Consider the following 23,452-nt stretch of genomic DNA (forward strand, 5'->3'; position numbering starts at 1 on the left):
AACAAAAAATTAAAAAGTTAAAACTGAAAAGAACCAAGAGAACAACAGCCCTAAGGTTCCAGCTTCTCCACTTACAAACATGCTCTTCATTAATTCCAAAGACCACAGTAGCACTGGAGCATTGTAGCACTGTCCTCCCGTTGTTTATCGATTTGCTCGAGCAGGCACCAGTGATATCTCACAAATTGTGAGACTTGTTGTTACTGTTTTTGGCATATCGAATACATCACAGGGAGCTTGCCAGGCTTTGCCATGTGGGTGAGATACTCTCGGTAGCTTGCCAGGCTCTCCAAAAGGGACAGAGGGATTGAACTCAGGTTGGCCATGTCAGCCACATGCAAGGCAAACGCCTTACCCACTGTGCTATCGCTCCAGCCCAAAGAACACAGTATCTGTCATTAATCAAGTTCTCTCTGAATATCCACGTATCTACTGCATACTCAGCTCCACTAGAAATGGGCAAAGAAGAGAGAAAAGCTGGATTAGAACCGTAGTAGGAGAATGGAGAAAACATGAGGAAGGTTTGGAGGAAAAAAGCCATAGCAGGGTGGGATGGTGGGGGAAGGGATACTGGGATCCGTGGTGGTGGGAAATGGGCACTGGTGGAGGGATGGATATTTGATCGTTGTATAATTGAAACTCAAGCACAAAAATTTGAAAATTTGTAAGTCTACAACTGTACTTCATGGTGTCTCACTAGTAAAAATTAAAAAAAAAAAAAGCCACAGCCACAACAGAAAAGTCATTCTACTATAACTTAAGCCTAGAACTATATGAAATATCTACAATGAGTTGGGAAATTACAGCTCCTGATGATCAGTCTGGAACCACAGATTCACTAAACAAACCTTTAATGTGGCTTACTCTGTACAAGGTCCCAAGATGAGCTGCTGAGAATAAGAGGATAATCAGAAACAATCCCTGACTTCTGCAGACCAACAAATAATAAATAATTACAACCATGGCAACCCAGACATGGGACACCGAGTCCCATCCTCAAAATGCAAGGAAAGCTTTCTATGAAAAGTAATTTCCTGGAGCTGAAGAAATAGTGCCTTACACACAATCAACCCCAGAGAGAACCCCAGTACTACATATGGTCTCCCAAGCTCACCAAGAGTGATTTCTGATTACCACTTGGTGTGATCTCACCCTCCCTCTACCACCACCAAAAAATAAAAATAAAAAAGAAGGAAATCCATGGCCCAGGAATATGGCTCAATGGTAAACCTTGAATGCATGATACCTGGGCTTGATCCCCCAGCATTGCAAAAACAACAACTTTTGTTTTTTTTTGCTTTTTGGGTCACACCCGGCAATGCACAGGGGTTACTCCTGGCTCTGCGCTCAGGAATTACCCCTGGCGGTGCTCAGGGGACCATATGGGATGCTGGAAATTGAACCCGGATTTGCCGCGTGCAAGGCAAACGCCCTACCCGCTGTGCTATTGTTCCAGTCCCCAACAACAACTTTTAAAAAAAGAAAATTTTATCAGTTTTCAAGACCAAATAGGGTGAGATCAATTAAGAGTTACAAAGAGGAGCCAGAGTATAGTCTGCCTTGCACAAAGTCAAGCAGGGTTCAAACCTGATGTTGTCCCCTGAGCCTCATTAGAAGTGATCCCTGAAAGCAGAGCCAGGAGTACAGGAGTAAGCCCTAAGCATCACCAGTTTACAAAGAGAGGGGCCATGGATATAGCTCAAAGACCTAAAGCATTTGCTTTGCGTGCAGGAGTCCCAGGTTCAATCCTGAACACCATTATGGTTCCCCAAGCACTAACCCACATTAGGCTCTGAGTATTGCCAGATGTGGCAAAAGAAAAAAATAATAAGTTACAAAGCTATGCCACGGCCCAGAGTAGTGTGTGCAAGAGACTGAAACTAGAGACATGGATCTGGAAAGGTCTTCCCCTGAATGTGTGGGGGCCCAGTTCAATCCCCAGCACCTCAAAAATAAATTAATTAAAGTCTTGTCACCTCCAGGGAACAGTGAACACAATGTAATATACACTTTCACCATTAGCAGCAGCAAGATAAGCAAGCTGGGAGGAAAGCAAACAATGAATATGCTGGAAAGGGAATTAAGAAGGTGACTAAACTTGTTTAAATAAAAAGCTGGGGGCACCCCCCTCCCCTGTGCCCCACCCCCTTCCACATGGGAAGAGATAGCATAGGGATTAAGGCACTTGTTTTACAGTCTTGCAGGCGGCCAAGCCAGAATCCCCAGCACCACATAAGATTTCCTGAGCATACCCAGGAGTTATCCCTGAGCAAGAGCTAAGAGCCCTGAGCATCCCAACCCAAAACAAAAACAAAATGCAAAATGCGCTAATGGCAGGAGAGATAGTATAGGGGTTAAGGCTCATGTCTTGCATGTGGCCAACCCGAGTTTGATCCCAAGCACCAGAGAGTCTCCCAAGCACTGCTGTGAGTGACATCAGAGCACAAGGCTGGAAGTAGGCCCCAGAACTGGTCCAAAACACAAACAAACAAAAAATAATGCTTTAAACACCAAAAGTGTTTCTCTTTTCATATGATGAGAGTTATATTAAATCTCATACTTTTTAAAACTAAAAATACAATTCCACAGTTCATCCTAGGATAGTAAGAATAACCACCATTATCATAATATAGAATAAGTATGTAGGGACATCTTTATATGAATTATCTAATCCAATCCTCACAATTACCTTAAAATTATGTACAATTAATATTGTCTTTCCTTTTTCAAGGACTGGAAAAATGAGGCCGAGAAAAGTGAAGCAACTTGCCAATATCTCAACACAGCTAGTAAGATTTGGAAAGCAAGGGTCAAACATGTAGTTACCTACTTCTGAATAATAACTAATAATCTATGAAATTGTCCAAGCAAAGAGGATCATGTTCCTGATACAAATCCAGGCTTCCTGCACTCCAGCCCTCCGAGCCATCTCTCCTGGCTCTGACTAGATTTTCTAAGATTCTTTCTGTCAGGGATTGGAAAGACAATACAACGGGTAAGGCACTTGCCTTACATGTGGCTGACCAGGGTTCAATCCCCAGCACCACAAATGATCCCCCAAGCCCATCTAGAATGATCCCTGAGAACAGAGCCAGAAGCAAATTCTCACCACAGTCAAGTGTGCACACTCCCCGGCCCCCCTGGAAAAATTTTTTGCCTTCAGCAGTTAATAGGCTTTAACTGCTTTTTATGTGCATATGACTCTAAGCTCTACCTTCAATGCACAGCTTTATTGAGAGTACATATCTTCCTGGTTACAAATCACCCACATGCACTCATTTTGATGATTCTCAAATTCAACCACCCCAAAACAGAACTCATTTCCCCCATCTATATCATCTAATCTGTTTTGTTTTTTGGTGTTGGTACCACACATGAAGATGCTCAGGTGTTACTCCTGGCTCTGCACTAAGGGATTACTGATGGTGCTCATGGAACTATACAGGATATCAGGGATCAATCGGGTAATTCAATGCAAGGTAAGCACCTTACCTGATGTACAATCTCTCCAGTCCCTTACCTGCCCCTTTCTGTACCCCTTATCTCACAAAAAGACCAGATCATCTCTTGCTATGGTCCTGTCCTAATAGCACTGTTACCTAGTCAGTCCTTGAAGATAAAAATCTGTGACATTAGACTATTTTGCTCCCTAGAAAGCCAAAATAAGTCCTCTTTATACAAGTCTGGAATTCATCTCTCCTTTCTTACTATTACCACCTTAGTTTAGACTCTAATCTCACCTGTTTAAGTGCAATAGTTTCCTGTTTTTGTTTTGTTTTGTGGTGCCAAACATCGAAGCCAGGACCTCATACATGCTATCTGGTTTTTGCATCACCCACCTACTAAACCTGTCCTCAGCTCAGCATCCTGTATGTGTGCAATCATTCCACTGATTAAGTCTCTTTATTGGTCATTCATTTCAAATAAACATTTTTAAAAGTTAAAAATATATATCCTTACTGGGCCGAAGGTCAAATGCTCCTTACCATGGACTAAGGTCTTCTTTGGCCTGTTCATGTACTACTCCTGTCTGATCTCCCATCATTGGTCATGCTGAGCAGGGTGCAGTTTCTCTAGAAACCTTGCAGTTTCACACCTTTGATGTTCTTTTCTTTTCATTCAACCCTCTTAGTTGTTATCTTCCCTAAGAGACTTTTCAGAAACCTTAAGACTGTCTTCAGTGCCCCACTCTGTTCCCAAGAGGATCTCCATTCTAGTACTTACCTGTTATACAAAAAACTGTTTCCATCTGCTGACAATGAACTATATGTTCCTTTGGGTCAGGTTTAGTCTTAGCTCTTGGAGGAGGTTGCTTTGCAAGCAGTGATCTATTGGTTTCTGAATCACACTGTTTCAAAATTACCAATCACTGATAGTCCTTTGAACTATCTCCCTGGCCCCATATTTTAAGGAGGAGTAAGGTAGTAATGAGTTTTCTATATGTATTTATTTAGAATGGAATTTAGAACTTATTGAATCAATATAACTTGAGGAAGAGGAGGATGTATAGTATAAGACTAAAAAGTAAAAACTGGGCAGGAAAGATAGAAAAATGGGCTTAACAGAAGACCCTAATTGGATTCCCAATCCCCAGCATAGCACATCACTCCCTGATTACAGCCAGAGGGAGCCCTGAGCATCAAGACGGGAGGGGGGGGGGGGGGCTGGCAAATGTCTCTGTACAAAAGATCTTAGAGTCAGGATGTGGCTCAGCGGCAGAATGTGGCTCACTTGTGTGAAGCTGGCACCCACAAAAAAAGTTTTTTAGAAACAGAGTATATGCCACATATGTATGAAGCCCTAGGTTCTATGTACCCGAGTTGGCGGCAACCAACAAAAGAAAGTAAACTGGAAGTAGTAGACATCTGAGCAAGGAAAGACTAATGCAAACTCATGTATCATGCATTTATTTGTTATCAAGTTTAGTTCCTTGGGCAATGATGAGTATTTTTAGTACAAAAAAACAACTGTACAGACTTTTCTGTTAAACTATTCTGTTTATCTTAAAAGATTAATATATATTTTTAAGTGGACCACTGATCTCTGTTGAAGACATGCCGAGAACACGTTGGATTATAAAACTCCAAAACAACCCCCCCCCAACCTCCCTTCTGTGAGAAAAAGTCTGGGTCCTTTGAGACTATGCCTACTGTTATGATGTTCCAGATTACGTCTTTTTTCTTTTCGAGAGTGGGTGTTAGGTCAAGCTCATGATGCAAATCATGACATGATCTCTGCCATTTAGCTTTAGTTACACACACACACACACACACACACACCCCTCCCCGCCCCCCCCACCTGCGTTGTTTTCTTAGATACCAACGTCTGAAGGATTCTTGGACTGAAATATTTTTTTCACAGTGAACTTCAATTTCTAATTACTTTGAGACTATGATTTTGGTTTGCTTTCTGATCATCAAGTTCTACAACCTTGATAGTTTCTAACCTGTTTTGTAATTCTCCGTAGGAGAATTACAGAGGCTCTATTCTTACATTCTTAAGTGGCAGGAAAAAGTCCCAGTGTATAATGACAGTTCTTATATTGCAAATATAGATAATGCTCTTTTATTTTATCTGTAGTATATTGATTATACTTTTTTTGTTTTTTGCTTTTTTGGGGTCACGGGCTACTCCTGGCTCTGCGCTCAGGAATTACTCCTAGCGGTGCTCAGGGGACCATATGGGATGCTGGGAATCGAACCCAGGTTGGCTGAGTATAAGGCAAACGCCCTGCCCGCTGTACTATAACTCCAGCCCCCATACAAGTTATTTTTATTTTAAGGATGAAGAACTAAAGACTCAAATGAACAACTTGTCTCAAGTCTTAGAACATGGAACAACTATGGAAAGGTAAAAGGAACCTAACTAAGTATCTGTGGTAGGCAAGACAGTAAATGCTATCTCTTCTAATAGAAATTATTTTAAATTGCATTTACTCCCTGCCCTTCCCTTCATGGCTGCTACTATGACAAGAAGGTTACATAAATACCTGCTGTAATGCTCACATACTGGAGTGCTCATCAGGGGGAATACACGGGGTTGTCGTGCTCACACTGGCTATAGTGCTCTCCTAGGTTTCTGCTCTTTAGTCGCGGCGCTTGCATATGTGCTTTTTCACAGGTCACACTCTTGGCTGAGACACACAAGTAGAGGTTCTGGTGCTGTCCAGGGTTTCTACAGTATTCACCCACATGCTATAGAGCAGAGCTGCCAAGAGTGTGCTTGTCGTCTGTGAGGCATAGGGGACTTGAACTCATGACCACACACTTGGAAAGCAGGTACTCTAGGCATGTTTTGTTTTGTTTGGGGGCCACACCAATAATGCTCAGGGGTTACTCCTGACTCTGCACTTAGGAATTACTCCTGGTGGTGCTCAGGGACCATATGGGATGGCAGAGAGCGAATCCAGGTGGGATGCTTACAAGACAAACTACCTACCTGTTGCGCTACTGCTCCGGCCCCCGGAAGGTAAAGGTAAAAGGTAAAGGCCCTCCCGTTGATCTTCGATTTGCTCGAGCGGGCCCAGTAACGTCTCCATTGGAGACTTTGTTGTTACTGTGTCTGGCATATCGAATACTCTCGGTAGCTTGCCGGGCTCGCCGAGAGGGGCGGAGGAATCGAACTCGGGTCGGCCATGTTGGCCGCTTGTAAGGCGAACGCCCTACCCGCTGTGCTATCACTCCAGCCCCCAGAAGGTAGATATTCTAAAACCTTGTGCTATTACTTTTATTCCCTCACGTAATTTGGTCCTCAAATTTACACTACATAAGGTTTTGTGACTATTCTACAAAAGAGGAAACTGAAGGAACAGAGGTCTACAGAAATTAAGTGGTTACATTTGATCACATAGCTAGTAAAAGAAATTTATTTAAAATCTGATCTTCCTTGCTTGAAAGTCCTTGTATTTTGGGCTTTGTTTTGGTTTTGGCTTGTTTTCTGGGTTTTTTTTTGGGGGGGGTGGGGGGAGGCAGGAGAGAGATGCACACCTGGTAATGCTCAGAGTTCACTCCTGACTCAGTGCTTAGGCAGTACCCATAGGCAGTACCCAGGATCAACCGAGAGTCAGCTGTATACAAAGCAAGCACCTTAACCTTTGTACTATCTCTCTAGCACCTTAAAGTCCTTGTAGTTTTTTCTGTGTGCCATATAAAAAATTCCTTGGTTTGGGAAGAGGGGGGGCGGGAAATAGTACAGCCAGTACAGCACTTACCTTGCATGCAATCGACCCAGGTTAGATCCCTGACACCCCATATGGTCCTCAAGCACTGCCAGGAGTAATCCCTGAGTGGAGTCGAAGAGTAAGCCTTGAGCACTGCCCAGTGTGGTCCAAAACCCCCTCCCCCCGCCAAAAAAATCCTCATTTTAGGGGCTGGGGCAATAGCTCAAAGGGCTTGTGTGCTATTTCCATTTGGAGTCAATCCCCAGCAACACATGGTACCCTGAGCACTGCCAGAAGTTACCTTGAGCAATGCATCAAGGGGAGGAGGAGGAGGAAGAGGAGAGAAGAGGGAGGAGGAAAGTCTATCAGCAGGGTATGGAGCTCAGTGTAGAGGGCATGCCTCACACATGTGAGGCCCTATAGTAGATCTCCAACGTTGCAATAATAATATAACATAATACATTTAAACTCTGAGATTAGTAATTTTCCAATCTGCATAGACCAGTACTATCTTGGCTATGTATTAGAATCATGTGAGGAGCTGTTATTTACCTTCTGTTAATTCTGTGGTGCCAAGAATCATGGGGCCAGCAAGATAGTAGAGCAGGTAGGGCACTTGCCTTGCACTAGGCTGACCTGGATTCTATAGCTGCATCCCATTGGTCCCCCAAGTCCTGTCAGGCGTGATTGCTGAGCACAGAGAAGGTGTAAGCCCTGAGCACTACCAGGTGTGGCCCAAAAAACTAAACAAAACAAGAATCAATCCCCAGTCCTCACATATGCAGAGCAAAAGCTTAAAAAAAAAAAAAAAGACAAGCTCCCCCCACCCACACCAAGCAGTGCTCATAATACAAGTGTGCATTTGGGTGTTGTATGACAAAGAAGTTGTTATGGGGCATATATAAACCATACGTAGAGAAAAGTATACAAAAATATAACCAGCACTCAAGAAAGGGAGTATTACCCCTTCTTTCACAGTAACCAACAATCTTCCAAAACCGATTTACCCTATTTCCAAACTCTGCTCAAGTATGACTTGGCTTTCTGCACTCATTTATGAGATTCCTTTGTCAGGGTTTCGGGGGGAGCAGGAGAATGAAAGGTGCCAGGGAATATTTATGTTCTTGTGTATTTTTATGAAAATAACTTTATTACCCAAGCTATAGAAATAATATTATATCTATTTCCAAATTGATCTCACAGTTTACATGATTACTTCTATTCAATCTGCTGCAATCAGTTGTTCCATTTGTAATATATAAATATAATCCTGGCCCATATAAACATGGGGCTAGAAAAGGGAGGACTGTTCCTTTTTTGGCAGGAAGGGGTATGGGGCCATACATGGCAGTGCTCAGGGGCTACTCCTGGCTCTGTGCTCAGAAGTGACCCCTGGTGGTGTTCATGGGACCATATGTGGTGCCAGGGATTGGAACTAGGGTTGGTAGGATGTTAGACAAGCTCCTTAACCCTGTACTATCTATCCGGTCCTTTTTTACTTCCCCATTTGTTTGTGTTGGTACCACCCCCAGCAGTACTCAGGGGCAGGCTACTCCTGGCTCAGAGCACAGGGTAACTCCCTGTGGGCAATGCCAGAGATCAACCCTGGGCTCCAGCATGCAAAGCATGTATTCCAGCCCCATGAGTTACATCCCTGGTCTGAGGACTGGTTTAATTGCTCTTTGAGAAATTGTCACATCCTCTGTCACTCCAAAGCACAGAGTCAGGAATATGAGTGTGGCCCCCTGAAAAATAATAGAAAACTGCAAAAGTTCTTTTTGAAATTACAACAAAACCTGGCAAATACCTTCTTTTTACTTCTGTTTCTTTGGGGGCCACACCTAGCAGGGTCATTCACTGTGGTGCCCAGGGTAGCGGGCAGTGCTGGGGCCTCCTACACACCAAATCAAGGCCTCCTATATGCAAAGCATGTACTCAGTCCACTGCAAGATCTCTCCAGCTCAAAGACTTTGTTTCTTCAAGTCCCACTGCCTTGGGGCTAGAGAGAATACAGTGGACAAGACACTTGCCTTGCAGGCCACCAACATGGGTTTGATCCCCAGCATCTCTAGCATATGATCCCCCTGCGCACCACCAGGAGTAACGCCTGAGTACTGCCAGGTGGCCCTAAACCAAAACCAAAACCATACAAATAAAAAAGGTCCATTGTCTTGTGGAACCCAAAAAATGAAGAGTTTTGTACTTTGATTGGATCTACTCATGCATGATGCTGTAGCATCATGTACTGGTCATTTAGAAAGTAGTTTACTAACTTATGCGGATCTTCTAAATGTTGACATAATCTATTATACAATGTCAAAAATCATGTTTGTTAATATCACCACCAATCACATCAGACAAGTCTTTTCTAATTTCCACTTGAAAGCTCAAATTTTATCACTGACAACAAATACTGACAGTTGTTTTCCTTGAAGTGACAATCTTACATTGTTCATTTTCAAAAAAAGGTCTGCCAAACATTCAAGTCTGAATAATCATTGTTTGTCTGCCAGTCATTCTTCCAGAGTGAAAATGGCGCTTCATGAAAAAAGCAGTTAGTTCACCTTGCAATTCAATTGCATAAGTGCTTTCTTGCTTTTCCTGGAAACAATTCTTGTATTTGATAGGCAGCAGAAATGCTTTTAGCATACTTCCCATTTCACACACATGAAAAAAAGTGGTTAAGAATTAAGATGTAATAAAATTAATTTTGTGGCTTCATTAAGAACACTGACTAGTGAAACTGAAACTAGCTTTTATTTTCCTTTTGGTATGGCAATGGAGATGCAGTAACACTGTGCCATCAATGCCTTGAGTCAATACAATATTGTATACTTCTACTAGTATGATTATGTTTCAAGTTTTCACTGTTTCTTATTGGATGAATAGGTGATATTAGTAAATCTTTGCTTTACAAGATTGTTTCAGTAAAACCAATACATTTAAGAGTTAAACAGCTTCACAACTTCATTAATGTAAAAAAAAAATCATTGAGCTTGATGCTTACTACTTATCACTTGTGGCAAGGGGAAAGGTAACAACATAGCTTTTAGAGAACTATGCATAAAAGCATAGCTGTACATAAAAGTGGTTCTCTTAGTGTGTTTGGGTTTCTTATCGTTAACCTGGAGCATTTGGCAGCAGAAAAAGATGCAGATGAAGTCATAGCCAAATAATCTTGTTTAATGACTTTGGTTTTCACAGTGATTGGCAGAGGAGAATGGAGAAAGAAAGGCCAAACAAGTCATACTAGTATTTTTTGAGGGGGATGGGGTACGGGAGGGGGGAGGGGGTGATTAGGCCACACACATGCTTGATGGCTACTCTTGCACTTGGGAGTCACTCCTGGCAATGCTCAGGGGATCACGCAGTGCCAGGGATCAAACTGAGGTTCAGCTGCATACAAAGCAAGCCCTTAACCCTCGTGCTCTCTTCTAGCCCATACTATTACTGTTATGCTATCATGTCAGAATTCTTATATTACCTGGAACCTTAGTTCTGGAGAGAGAAGAATCAACATTTAATTTGTGCCTATACTGAGCTGCATTCTTCTTTTTTTATGTTATGGGGGTTGGGGGCACCTGTGGTGCACAGAGCTCACTCAGGGCTGGCTCTGTCTGCACTCGGAGATCACTCCTGGCAGTCTCAGGGGACCATATGTGGTTCTGGGGATCAAAACTGGGTCGGCTGCATGAAAGAAAGACAAACACCCAACCCATGGTACCAGTGCTCTGGCCCTATTTTATTCAAATTCACAGCTGCCCTATAGGATGGCCTTAACTATTTTGTTTTACACCTAGAAAAACGTAGGTGTTCAGGACCACCAGTCATTAAGTGACTATGGTGGCAATTAACACAGTTTCTTTTGTCTCTAAAAACCGAGTACTCTTTTCTACATGCCAGTCTATTTCCAAACATAGTCTCTGTTATTTGTGTATCCTTAATTCTTTTAATCATTTGTCCTTAATTATTTGTTAACCTAGGAAGACCACTTTTGTTTGTTTGTTTTGGGTCACATCCAGCGATGCTCAGGGGTTACTCCTGGCTCTGCACTTAAGAATTAATTCTAGGGGCTGGAGAGATAGCACAGCAGGTAGGGCGTTTGCCTTGCACGCGACCAACCGGTTTCAATTCCCAGCATCCCATATGGTGCCCTGAGCACCGCCAGGAGTAACTCCTGAGTGCAGAGCCAGGAGTAACCCCTGTGCATCGCCGGGTGTGATCCAAAAAGCCAAAAAAAAAAAAAAGAAAGAAAGAAAAGAATTAATTCTAATGGTGCTGGGGGAAACATATGGAATGCCAAAAATCAAACCTGAGTTGGCCATGTGCAAAGCAAGCACCCTACCCGCTGTACTGCCTCTCTGACTCCTCTTTTCTTTCTCTTTTCTCGTTTTTTTTTTCTGGTTCTGGGACCCACCAGCAGTGGAAGAGGGCTCCTCCTGTCTTGGTGCTCACAGCAAGGATGGAAGGTCCATGAGCTGTCAGGGATACAACCTGGGGTTTCTACATACAAAGCATGTACTTCAGTGCTTTGAGTTATCTTCCTAGTTCCGTTCATTTTTAGTTGGATAACTTAAGTCAGTGCTTAAAGAGTGTACCAGCTTTCAGAGGACATCATAGGTTATCTAAGCCATGAGAGCTATGGTGTGCAGATTTCCACCACAGAGAGTGCCCACTAAGGTCTGGTCACTATTTGTTGCCATGGGAAAATCTAATAATAAACTCTGTGACATTATCTAAATAACAGGGATATTTAGAAATTTAAAAGAATTGATGGGATGAATTTTTAAACTTTCCAGAATACCAAACGAGGAGTTGCCCCCAAACACCACTAGGTTGGCCCAAAAAGAAAAGACAAACAAAAAAATCTAGTCAGTTGAGATAACTCTAAGGAATATTATATACTGAGAAAGCACAGACAATAAAGATCTCTTAAACATCAGCTAGTTTCAGTAGCTTTCAGAAATTTGTTCCTGCTAAACAACCAAGAAGAGCAAAAACTCCTGAAATATGTTCACTAGTACAGACTAATAGATGATTTATGGACAAAGTAAAGATTAAGGAATTTATTAGAAAGGGATATTCCAGGTAGATGGTACACAGCTCATGGGGAAAAAATAGAAGCAAAAGTACAACATATTTTGCTTACTCGGTTTTTCCATAGATACACAGGCGAGAGAAGTCTTTAAAACTAACCCCCACAAGAACACTAGAAAGTAACAATCAAGAAAGATCGTGTGGTTGACATCATGAACCTTTCTCAACCTGAATCCTCAAACTCAATGTGAGTCAGACCCAGGTTCAAATATTAGCATCTCTCTCTTTCCTGCTCTGCCAGGCAGATCAGAGCCTTCCATCCTCCATCCTCCCCATGCCATTGTCCATGTCTCCACAGTAGCATTTACCCTGCTATGCTACAGTTCACGGGACAAGTCTGTATTATCACTGACTATAAGCCCCATATGAGAATGGAATTTTTAGCTAGAGAGCTAGCTAACAGGCTGAGCACATGTTTTGCATGTAGGCCAGGGCTCAATCAGCACTTCATGGTCCCAGAACATTCCCAAGAATGGCCCCTGAGCACAAGTCAGAGAGTAGTCCCCAACCTCCCCCCTCCCCCCAAAAAAAAGCAAGAGAACAGAATTCTAATTCTTTTTTTTTTATGTAGGAGTACTGCTATTTATTCAGCCACTGATTTGATTGAATTGTGCATGAATTCCACCTTACTTTTTTTTCCCCAGAATTCTAATTCTTGTATCCCATACTCCTAGCACTCCCTCACAGCATCTAGTAATTACTCAGGAGATACCCCTGAACAGATAAAGTGTCTCAGATATATCTGTCATGCCCAAGATTACTAGCATCTTGGCCTTGAAATGTGTTGCAGTTGTAGTTTTATGTTCTTTGTTCTGCTTTATTTGTGACAACATAAAAAGAAATTTATACTGCAAGTACAAAGTGAGTGAAGGGAGATGCAGCCCAGGACAATACTGAATAACAAAAGAATAATCTGAAGGAAAAATTAGCGGTAAACAATTCATTAGTGAAAAAAAAAATGATTGGCAGCTATCACACTAAGCACCAACTACATATGTGCAGTGTTCCAAGTTCTTTGTTCTTCTTATCTGATTTTAATCCATAAAACAGCCCAACAATGGGGTGTTAGCTCCCTTTTACATGTGTACAAATAATTCGGCTCACTTTGCCACTCAGTCTCTGTAATAAGTTAAAGGTTAAAAAACAAAACAAAACTGAGAGGGAAATAAAAGTATTTGTCAAGATAATAAAGAACAAATATTACATACTGCATTTTCCACTTCAATAAAATTTACTTAATTATCTCATTTTGAGCTAGCCAGCAAAGTTAATGTGGTGCCAAGTCTCATAAATTCGAAGAGAAAAAATCCTGTTTAGCTCCTTCTCTTTCTTTCCCACAATATCCAATAATCTCCACGTTTCAAGGGAAAATAAAATAACTTGCACGTGTTCCTAAAGCAAATATAAGGAGACTTTTCTTTTTCTTTCTTTTTTTTGAGGCTACATCCAGTGGTGCACAGGGCTTACTCCTGGCTCAGCACTCAGCATCCCTGGTGGGGCTGGAGGGACCGTATATGGTGCCGGGGACTGAACCCCAGTTGGCTGCATGCAAGGCAAAAATACCCTACATCTGTTGCACTATTGCTCCTACTCCAACATAAAAATTTTTATCCTTGCATGGGATACCCTGTTTTTAGTTTTGTAAATCGGAGGCAAGAAAACAACCAAAAAAAATTTATGTGATCCTTTACAGTTGAAAAAGTATCTCACATTTGTTGTCTCATTTGTGTCCTATTTAACAAATTAGTAAAGTTTATCTGAAGATCCAACAGATTGTTAATGAAGTAGCATTTCAAATCTTAGGCAAAAACTTATTTGTTTTTTGCTGTTTGGGTCATACGTGGAAATGCTCAGGGGTTACTCCTGGCAGTGTTCAGAGGACTATATTGGATGCCAGCAATTGAACCCGGGTCAGCCACATGCAAGGCAAACACCTTACCCGCTGTACTACTACTGCCTTGGCCCCAGACAAAAAATTCTCAGTTTTTAGGTTGCTGAGGCTACTCCCACTTCAGTGCTTGGGGGTTGCTCCCACTGGTGCTGAGTGAGTGGACCATAACCATGCCAAACTCAGGGCCCTGTATTCAAAAACATGTGTTCTGGCCTTGAGTCTATTCACAATTTTCTATGTACATCAGATGACATACCATCCTGTACAATTAGGTGAGGACCAGTGACATAGTTTGTCTTTCTGCAAAAAAGAAAGATGTACCAAAAATCTGACCAGAGAAGTTAAGAGTGACTTCCCAAAATGACATGAAGCTCTAAACTGCTCAAAAAAAGAATTAGTAGCTAGTAAGTAACAAACAGCCAATGAGATAAAAGTTCAAAAACAGATGGGCCACATCTGAATAATCAATCATCTGTAATTGCAAACTGGTTGCCTCTTGCCATCTACAGTCTTCCCACATATTTTCAAGTACAAATATGCAGACATATACTAAACAATACATGTAAGTAGAAGTGCTATTGGTAAAAGAGATTACAAACAATAATTTTGTCATTTTTGATTTTTCTGTCATTTGTAATTTCAACCATGAGTATATATTAATAGTGGAATAAAGGTCTTGGAAAGGGCTGGCACTATGGCTTAGCAGTAAAGCATATCCCTTGCATGTGACATGGTTGTGGATTCGCTCTCTGAAACCACAAAAATAATGAAATAGAAGTCAAAAGCTAAAAGAAACAGGGGGTTAGGGAGATAGTACAGTGGGTAGGACACTTGCCCTGCACATGGGCAACCAGAGTTCGATCCCTGGTGTCTCATATGGTCCCCCAAGTACCACCTGAAGTAATTCCTGCTTGCAGAGCCAGGAATAACCCCTGAGCATTGTCGGGTGTGAACCAAATAAATAAAGCAGAGCAATTTATATAGGGCTGCCCAGGGTAAATGGCAACAACAGTGCTTTTTCTTCTTCTGGGGAGGGTTTCCCCAACAATACAAAGATCCTGGGGTACCAATGAAACTAGGCCCATGGTGCCAGGTCTGACATGCTCAGCTGACAATGCAGGTCAGTGATGCTAGGAGCCACCACTCAGGCGGTGCATGGAAGCCACCAGGGCTACATCTAGGGGCGCATGGGGAGGGGAAGTTGTAGGGATCAAAACCAGGGTCTTGTACTAACCTGGCAAAAGTTCCACCCTTTGAGTTATTTCCCTGGCCCCAATGTTTTGTTTTTGTTTTGGGGCCACACCTGGCAATGTTCAGCGGTTACTCTTGGCTCTGCACTCAGAAATTTCTTCTGAAGGTGCTCAGGGAACGATATGGGATGCCAGGGATTGAATCCAGGTGAGTCTAGTGCAAGGCAAGTACCCTACTTGCTCGACTATTGCTCCAACCCCCCAACTAATGTTTTAAATGAGTCACTATAATACACAGCTCAAGCTTTGTGTATATCACCATATTTACTCTTCAAATGACCTTCAAAAAGTTCTTTTATGCCCACTTTTATGCTCACTATGCCCTGGGTGATACCACTAGGAGAAAATGGAGGACAGATTTCAGAATCTACACTTTCTTTTTGAGGGGGTCTGAGCTATATTCAGCTATATACTATGGCATGCCAAGAATCAAACCCAAGGCTCCTGCATTTAAAACATGCACTCCAGCCCTTTAAGTTATCTCCCGAGTTACCAGAACCCACACTCTCAACCCACAATAGTTTAGTCTCACTTTTCTCACTATATTTCAATTGTCTATTTCTCTCCCACACACTGAAAGTTCTTTAATGACAGTTCTTGTTCATATTTACTTCCCCTGGCATTTCACAAGCAAAATGTAAACAAATACTGAACAAATATTCCAAATATGTATTCAGTTTTCAGACTATAAGCTTATTTCACAATATAAAGCAATTTGTTGTCCCACTAATAAAATATAAACTTTTTTTCATTTTTACCAAATTTAAGTGCAAAATTCAGTGAAGTTACTTCCACAATGTTATACAATCATTACTACTAAGTTTGAAAGGTTCAAATATCTTTACTGAAATTATTCAGCTATCAAATGATGAAAAGCGAATTTGAACCCTAACTTCTGACCCCTTAATTTGTAGTCTATTCAGTTTACTCAAATGCCTGTCCATCAATACATCCATCTGCTTTCTCCTTCTCACCAATGTACCTGAAGAATCAAATGACACAGAAGTACTCAAAAAATACTTTACACACACTTCTACTACCCAGATGACCACATGTGTGGAGGAAGAAAACCCATCAAGCTATTTTTCACTTTGAGTTTTCAAAAGTTACAACTTTAATATAAACAACCCACCTTCTAAATCAAACCTGCAGATCCACAAAAGTAATGTCTGGACCCCTGAGAAAAGCTATATGGAGAAATTCTTACATTAGTTAGATTACACTCTCATCAAATTACAAGTAACAACTCAAACCTAAACTCTTCAAATCAAAGGATTTCTTTCTCTTTTTTTTTAACTTTTATTAAGACACCATGATTTACAAAGTTGCTCCTAATAGTTATTTCAGGCATGAAATGTTACAGTATCAATCCCACTACCAATGTTCCCCTCCTTCCACCAATGTCCTCAGGATTCCTCCCACCAACCTACCAGCCCAGCCTCCCCAGTTACAGCCTGAAATTCATTTTGCTTTGTTTTGTTTGGGGGCCAAAAATATTCTGAAAATTTGTTTTGTTTGTTCTGTATCTGGCCCACACCTGGCAATGCTCAGGGCTTACTCCTGGCTCTGCACTCAGGAATGAATATTCTTGGTAGTGCTCGGAGAACTATATGGGATGCTGGATAGGGGATACTGGGGATTGAACCTGGAGCGGTTGCATGCAAGGCAAGCACCCTGTCCACTGTACTGTCTCTCCAGTCCCCAGCAAGATTTCTTGCAACAAAACACTTTCAATTCTAAGAATAAGCTCAACCTTTCATCATCAGTCCATTATTTGTTTTGTTTTTTTGTTTTGGGGGTACACCCAAAGGTGCTCAGGGCTTACTCTGGCTCTAAGCTCAGGGATCACTCCTGGCAGGCTCGAGGGACCATATTGGGTACTGGGGATCAAAGGCATCAGACAGGTCACATGCTAGACAAACGCCTAGCGCCTGCTGTACTATCATATCACTACTGTATCAGCCCATTTTGAAACTACCCCATACACACATTTAAAAAAAGGGTCCTAAATACTGAGTGTTTTAATGTGCTCAACTGGAAAAGCCAAAGAAAATGGCTTCTGAACTGAACTCTAAAATATAAAAATAATTATTTCTATCCCATTGGTGCCAATTTTATCCTCTTTACATCACTCCTCTTTTTTTCTGCCTGAGCCCTAATCAACAGCCACTTGATGTTTAACTTATCATAGTTAATGCAATTAAGTCCAGAAAATTATTTCCCTAAAGATGATTCCTCCATGCACAGCCCCCTCCACCTTCCATCCAGCATCACCAAAAGAATGAGCATGTGTCTTTAAATAAAATTCCTGATGAATAGATGGAGATAATTATCTTCAGTGTTTTGTTTTTGTTTTTTTCTGGGGAGCAAACCCAGGACCTCACACATGCAATGCAAGTGCTCTATCGCTGAGCTATATTCCCCAGTTGGAGACCATTGTTTTTTCTAGTAATGCAATGTGCCTGTATCAACACCATCATCTAAAAAAACGGTATTTTAAATTTTTTTACACACTTTACCTATCCACACCTGATATAATTCTACCTGTATACCTTGAAAAGAATATTCAGTATACAGAAATAAGTCCGATTATTTCAAATCTTATCATGTAGTGTCAAGAAAGAATCAAATGAAAAACGCCATCAATACCAATCCATCTCACTATGAATATTTATGACATTTCCATATTTCCTGTCTTCTCTCTGTTTACATAAAGCCGAGTGCCAAGATTCATCTCAGGATTATTAGCCTGCAATACAATGATGGGCCTAATTGCCTTGCAAACCAGGACACCAATAAATGGAGTCTTCAAGCAATCAATTTTAAGAGGAAGAAAAAAAAGGCCTAAGCTCTTTCTGTGTCTATGCATGTTGCCTGACTAGGAAATACATTCAATCTCATATCTTTTCAGTCCAATTCATCAGTTCCAAAGCAAAAAACGCTTCCTTTACTATCTACAGCGTTTCAAATCTATTACATTCCAAATTCCAGGGCTAATTTTTCAACACACGAGTGGGGCGGGCAGAGAGAAGTCAGAGACATCATATGTAAAGCAAGTGATCTCATTCCAGTCTTCTCCGCCTTTAGTTTGGGAGAGGGTGTTTTTACCCCTCAACTTTTGTTTTCAGGTTCCATGGATTACAGAAGATGTTCCTCCTCTGTAATTAACTGCAGCCCCTCCCAACTTTCCCCTTCGGGAGGATTTTTCTTCCTCGGGACACTCAAATAAAGGAAACTAACACGAGAAATGAACAAGTCTGTAATGTTGCGCGGTCTCTTCCCTCCGTCGGGTCCCCTCTGGCTAGTAACCCTGCCCCCATCCCGGCCTCCCCAGCCGCTCATCATCGAAGTCCGAGCCGTCTGGAGTCTCTTGCACGTCCTTCCAATACTTCCTCCCCAGAATCATCCAAGTCCCCTTTTTCAGCCCCGGCTCCCGGGCCCCTCTGCATCCCCGCATCCCCGCTGCTGCCATCCCTACCAAACTCCAGGGGTCTCCTTCCTCCTCCTTCCCCTGTGACCTCACCACCAGCAACCACCGCTCCAGTTCTACCAGCTCATCTCAGACATTCCTTCCTCACCGCCCCCCCACCCCCCCCACCCCGCCACCTTGGCCAAGGACCGTGAGGACGCCAAGCCCCAACCCTGCTCAGCGACCGTCGCTATTCTTTCAGTGCGTCCAGCCCAAGGATGTCTTCTGTGCCCTCTGCTCCAGCAGGGCGCTCTCGAAGGACGCCCCTTCCAGGAGTTCTGCGATTCCCCCGCCCCCCCCCCCATCCCAGCACACTGTGCCCCCGCCACCCCCAATTTCCATCTCGGTCCGTCCATTTGGGCCTTCCCGGTCACCCCCAGCCGCCCGGTCCCCACACGCCCATCAGCGTCCATCCAACCTCGCTGAGCACTCTGCAGGAGAGCCCCGAATGCCACCTCCTCGGCACTCCTCGCCCCTGCCGTGCCCGAAGTCTCCACAAATTCCACCAGCCCTGGGGCGCGGCGGGTGCCCGCTCCGAGCGGGGGGTCTCAGCCCCGCGCCCCGACCAACCGCCCAGCCTGGCCTCGGTGCGCCCCGTCTCCCACTGCCCCCACCCGGGTGCGACCCGCAGCCCCCCTCGCTGCCGAAAGCCTCCTCCCACCCCGCACCCCGGCCCGGATCCCAAGCTGTCAACCGCTCCGCCGGACGACCCCCGCGCCCCCTCCTCATTCAGACCCCTCCCCCCTGGAGAGCCAGCCCCCTCGGGAACCATCCCCAATCCCACCCCGACCCCCGCCCCCGCCCCGCCTCGCGCCCGACCCAGGTGGGCCATTCTCCGCGGAAAGTCGCCTTCCCTCGGCGCGGCCCCCCCACCCACCCACCCCCCAAACCTGCCGGGGTCCCACCCTCAGCCCACCCCGCTCCCGGACTAGTCTCGCCCGGAGCCCGCCGTTCCAGCGCGACCTCAGCCCCTTCCCCCAGCCCGCGCGGGGGGCTCCGCGGGCCCCGCTCCCATTCTCCCCGGGACCACCGGCCCAGGCTCGCGGGGGCGCGGACCCCGGGAGCTGGGGAGAAGGCGCGGGGGGGGGGGGGTCTCTCCTCACCAGCGAGCCGCTGCAGGCGAGAACGGCGGCGGCTGAGGCGGCGATGCCCTTGTCTCCTCCCGAGGCTGCGAGCAGCGACGCTCTCGCTCCCTCGCCCGCGTCCGGGAAGGCGGCGGCGGATGGCGCGCAGAGACGGGGAGCCTCCTCCTCCTCCTCCTCCTCCTCTCCTCCTCCTCCTCCTCCTCCTCCTCCTGCTGCTGCTCCTCCTCAGCGCCTCGGCTCCGAATTCTCTGCAGTCGCCGCCGAGCAGCCCGACGGTGGGGGGAGGGGACGCCCGGCTGCGGCCCGGGGAGGAGGAGGAGGGGGCGGAGGGAGGGGGCGGGGGACCGCTGAGAAGGGCGGGGAAGGAGGAGCCGGCGCGGCGCCGCGACACGTCCCGCCGCCTCGGCGCGCCCGGACTACAACTCCCGGCGTGCCTCGCTCCGGCCCGCGCGCGCGGCCTGCGCCTCCCGCCACCCGCGCGACGCCGGCGGGCCGCGCCCTCTCCGGCCGCGGACAATGGGATAAAGCCAGCCCGCGGCCGGCGGCTCCTCGCACTTTCGAGGACGGCGTGTTTGGAAAGCGGGGTTGCCCCGCGGCACCACGCCTAAGCGGCGGTGTGGGAAAGGCCCGGCTGCCGTCGCTTTAGGCGCGCGCGCGCGCGTGTGAGGCGGCCCCCCCACCCCGCGACTCCTCCGTCGCCGCCCCCCGTGGACTACATTTCCCAGCATGCCCCGCAACCTCCCGCCCTTCTTCCGGCCCCTTCTCACAGCGGGTACTACAGTTCCCAGGGAGTACACTGCAAAAACGCTGGGAGATGCAGTTCTGCAGTCCTCAGCTCTTCCTCCATATTAAGAAAGAGACGTGAAAGAGGAATACGGGAAGGGCTATGCCAGCCCACCGAGGACAGGCCTGAATGAGCTGGGATAGATTACCTGTGCGTCGACTCTCTTTTTCATCCTCTTGGCCGCCGGCTCGGCCAGAACTGCTGCAGCAAATGGTGGCCGCGAATCTGAGGTTGATTTGGCAATCTGAATCCAAATGGAAAACGGACCTTTTTCTTAACGCAACTGCGTTACTTTTGTCTTTATTTTAGAGTTTACCTTAAGTAGAGCAACAAGGCCTGGGACATAGCTCAGTTGGTAGAGCTCGGGCTGTCGCAGATGAAACCCTGGGTTGAACATGTAGCACCAAAAAGAACAATCTGGACAAAATGAGTGCACGAGGTTATTATATGAGGTTGTGATTGCTGCGGGGGAGAGGGGCGACGCATAAGTTTTCATCAAAAGGCTGGTTAAGCAAATTATATACACAAACGATGCAGCACTAAGCAACCATTTAAAATTATGATAGATTTATTGACATCTATTCACAATTTATTCTCCAGAGGAAATAAAATTGATTACAGACTAGCGTGTTTACAATGGTCCAGTTTTTTTCTGACGCTATAAATAGATTTGAGATGTTACCAATAATTTAATAATCTTGAAGAAAAGGATGTTAGATTTCAAGTATTTATTTTCATTTTGTCTGAATTGTTTAAAAGTAGTTTATTTTTAAGCTATGACATTTTAATACATATAGAATTTCCAACTCCAGCAACCTCTTTTTTGCTGTCTGAAACTTTCCAAGGCTTCCTGTTGCCCTCAGAGGTACCCCAAGTCCGTCTGGTTTTTTGTTAACAGTTCCACTACTAAAACAAATAATGGTAGTCAGTTGCAATTTGTAAAAACACTAAATAGAGAACGTTTTCTCAAATTCTCAAATTTTATTGCCTCCAAAAATTTTCCTTCTTGTCTGTCCATATTCATAATCTCTTTTTTCTACTCATTCTTGAAACGTAAACCAAAAACCTGCTTTCCACAGAACAGATTATAACAACAGATTTTCTTTATATCAATTCTTGCAGCAGTGTTTAAGAGCCAGAGACGACTTTGTGGGGGATGAGGAGGAAAGATAATTATTGTAAAGGGTCAACAAGGTTCTCTTTACACAAACCATCTATCAACAGAATAAATAAATATTTCAATTGAAGTAAAATTATCTTATGACATAATTCTTCTCAGAGGGCATCATTAATAATCAACAGATGGGGACCAGAGCAATAATGGGTAGGGCACTTGCCTTGTGTGCAGCCAACCCAGGTTCAATCCCAGCACCCCATATTGTTTCCAGAGCACCCCCAGCCCCCGCAAATCAACATCTATATAAACTACATTTACCAGTAAGAGATCAGTTGGATAGTACAGCGGGTAGGATACTCACCTTGCATGCGGCTGACCCTGATTCAATCCCTGGGACTCCATAGAGTATCCTGAACACTGCTTAGGAGTAATCCCTAAGCACAGATGCAGGAGTAAGCCCTGAGTATTTCCAGGGGTGGACAAAAACAACAACAAAAAGAAAGATAGATTCACCACTAAAAGTTCATTCTTTCCCTCGCCATACAACTAAACCCTCTACTAATTTACTGTCCCTTCTCCCCCGTTTTCTTTCTGGTAACCAATCATTGGTTTGATTTTCTTAAAGTTTTCAAAAGAACATGCTGAATTATTTTTCCTGGGCTCTGGGATATAGGTCAGGGATGGAGTAGGTGTTTTTGCACATTACTAGGCTGTGTAGGCTGTGAGTTAACCCCAGCACCACACAAACTAAAATTTGATTTCCTCTGTGTCTGTCTCTCCTAGAATATAGAAGATTGGTATCAGCTGATCACTGGTTTAGCATAAACTCTGTATCTGATTACAGCATTTAGATTTTTTTTTGGGGGGGGGTGCTCTTACAAGCAGAGCATGACATTCCACCCATGAAGTTACATCCTGGCCTCTTGGTATTTTCGATTTTATCTGCCATTATTCCTTGGTGTTGTAGACAATCACTGTGGAACGCTCAAGCTTCACCAGCCGTTTGGTTGGAGAACCACAAGCCCACCGGAGAAAGCCTTGGTCCAGATCAGTGATTAACAGGATCTATAGTCATGTGGCAGCCAATCTTTGGAACTCCACCCCACCGAACTCACTCCTCTCCTACCCATTACAATTCACTTTGCCCCACACATAAGGCACTGACTTTTTCTAAACACCTAACTTATTTTTTATCCTATTCTCCTGGCCTTAAATTCCCAGGCCCCACAAGACTCCCAAAGTTCTAGCCCTTCTACCACTAAGAAAAAAATGGAGTCAGAGTTTGTTCAATGGGCTGAGCATATGCTTTGCATACAGGAGACCCAGATTTGACCCCTGGTACCATATGGTCACTTGGGCACCAGAGAGAGTGACCCATAATCACAGAATGGGGAATAAGCCCTGAGCAGCCATGTCTGGGAGTGGCCCCAAAACAGAAGAATTAGACGAGTGCCTCTAACAGGGTCACTAAGTGAGCACAAGTCTTTTCCCCTGGCTAAGGACAGGTCATGCCCTCTTCTAAATCTTTTAGGCTCTTCCTTCTCCTTTCCCCTATTTTTCCTACTGGCAGAAAGTGGGGGGCTAGTGTCAGATTAGAAAG

The 23,452-nt window shown here is 44.4% G+C and overlaps 1 protein-coding gene across 2 annotated transcripts in view; it reads right to left on the reverse strand.

Moving 5' to 3' along the window:
• The window catches only part of FAM168A (family with sequence similarity 168 member A), a 173,690-nt gene extending 153,577 nt beyond the window's left edge, over nt 1-20,113 (reverse strand). For both annotated transcript variants that reach the window (XM_056115888.1, XM_056115887.1), the window contains exon 1: nt 19,970-20,113. The gene's annotated coding sequence lies outside the window, so the exon portion shown is untranslated. The remainder of the gene's footprint in view (nt 1-19,969) is intronic.
• Between the last annotated feature and the right edge of the window lie 3,339 nt (nt 20,114-23,452).

The sequence above is a fragment of the Sorex fumeus genome, unplaced genomic scaffold (assembly GCF_029834395.1).
Source record: "Sorex fumeus unplaced genomic scaffold, SorFum_2.1 ptg000030l, whole genome shotgun sequence".
Taxonomy (NCBI): Eukaryota; Metazoa; Chordata; class Mammalia; order Eulipotyphla; family Soricidae; genus Sorex; species Sorex fumeus.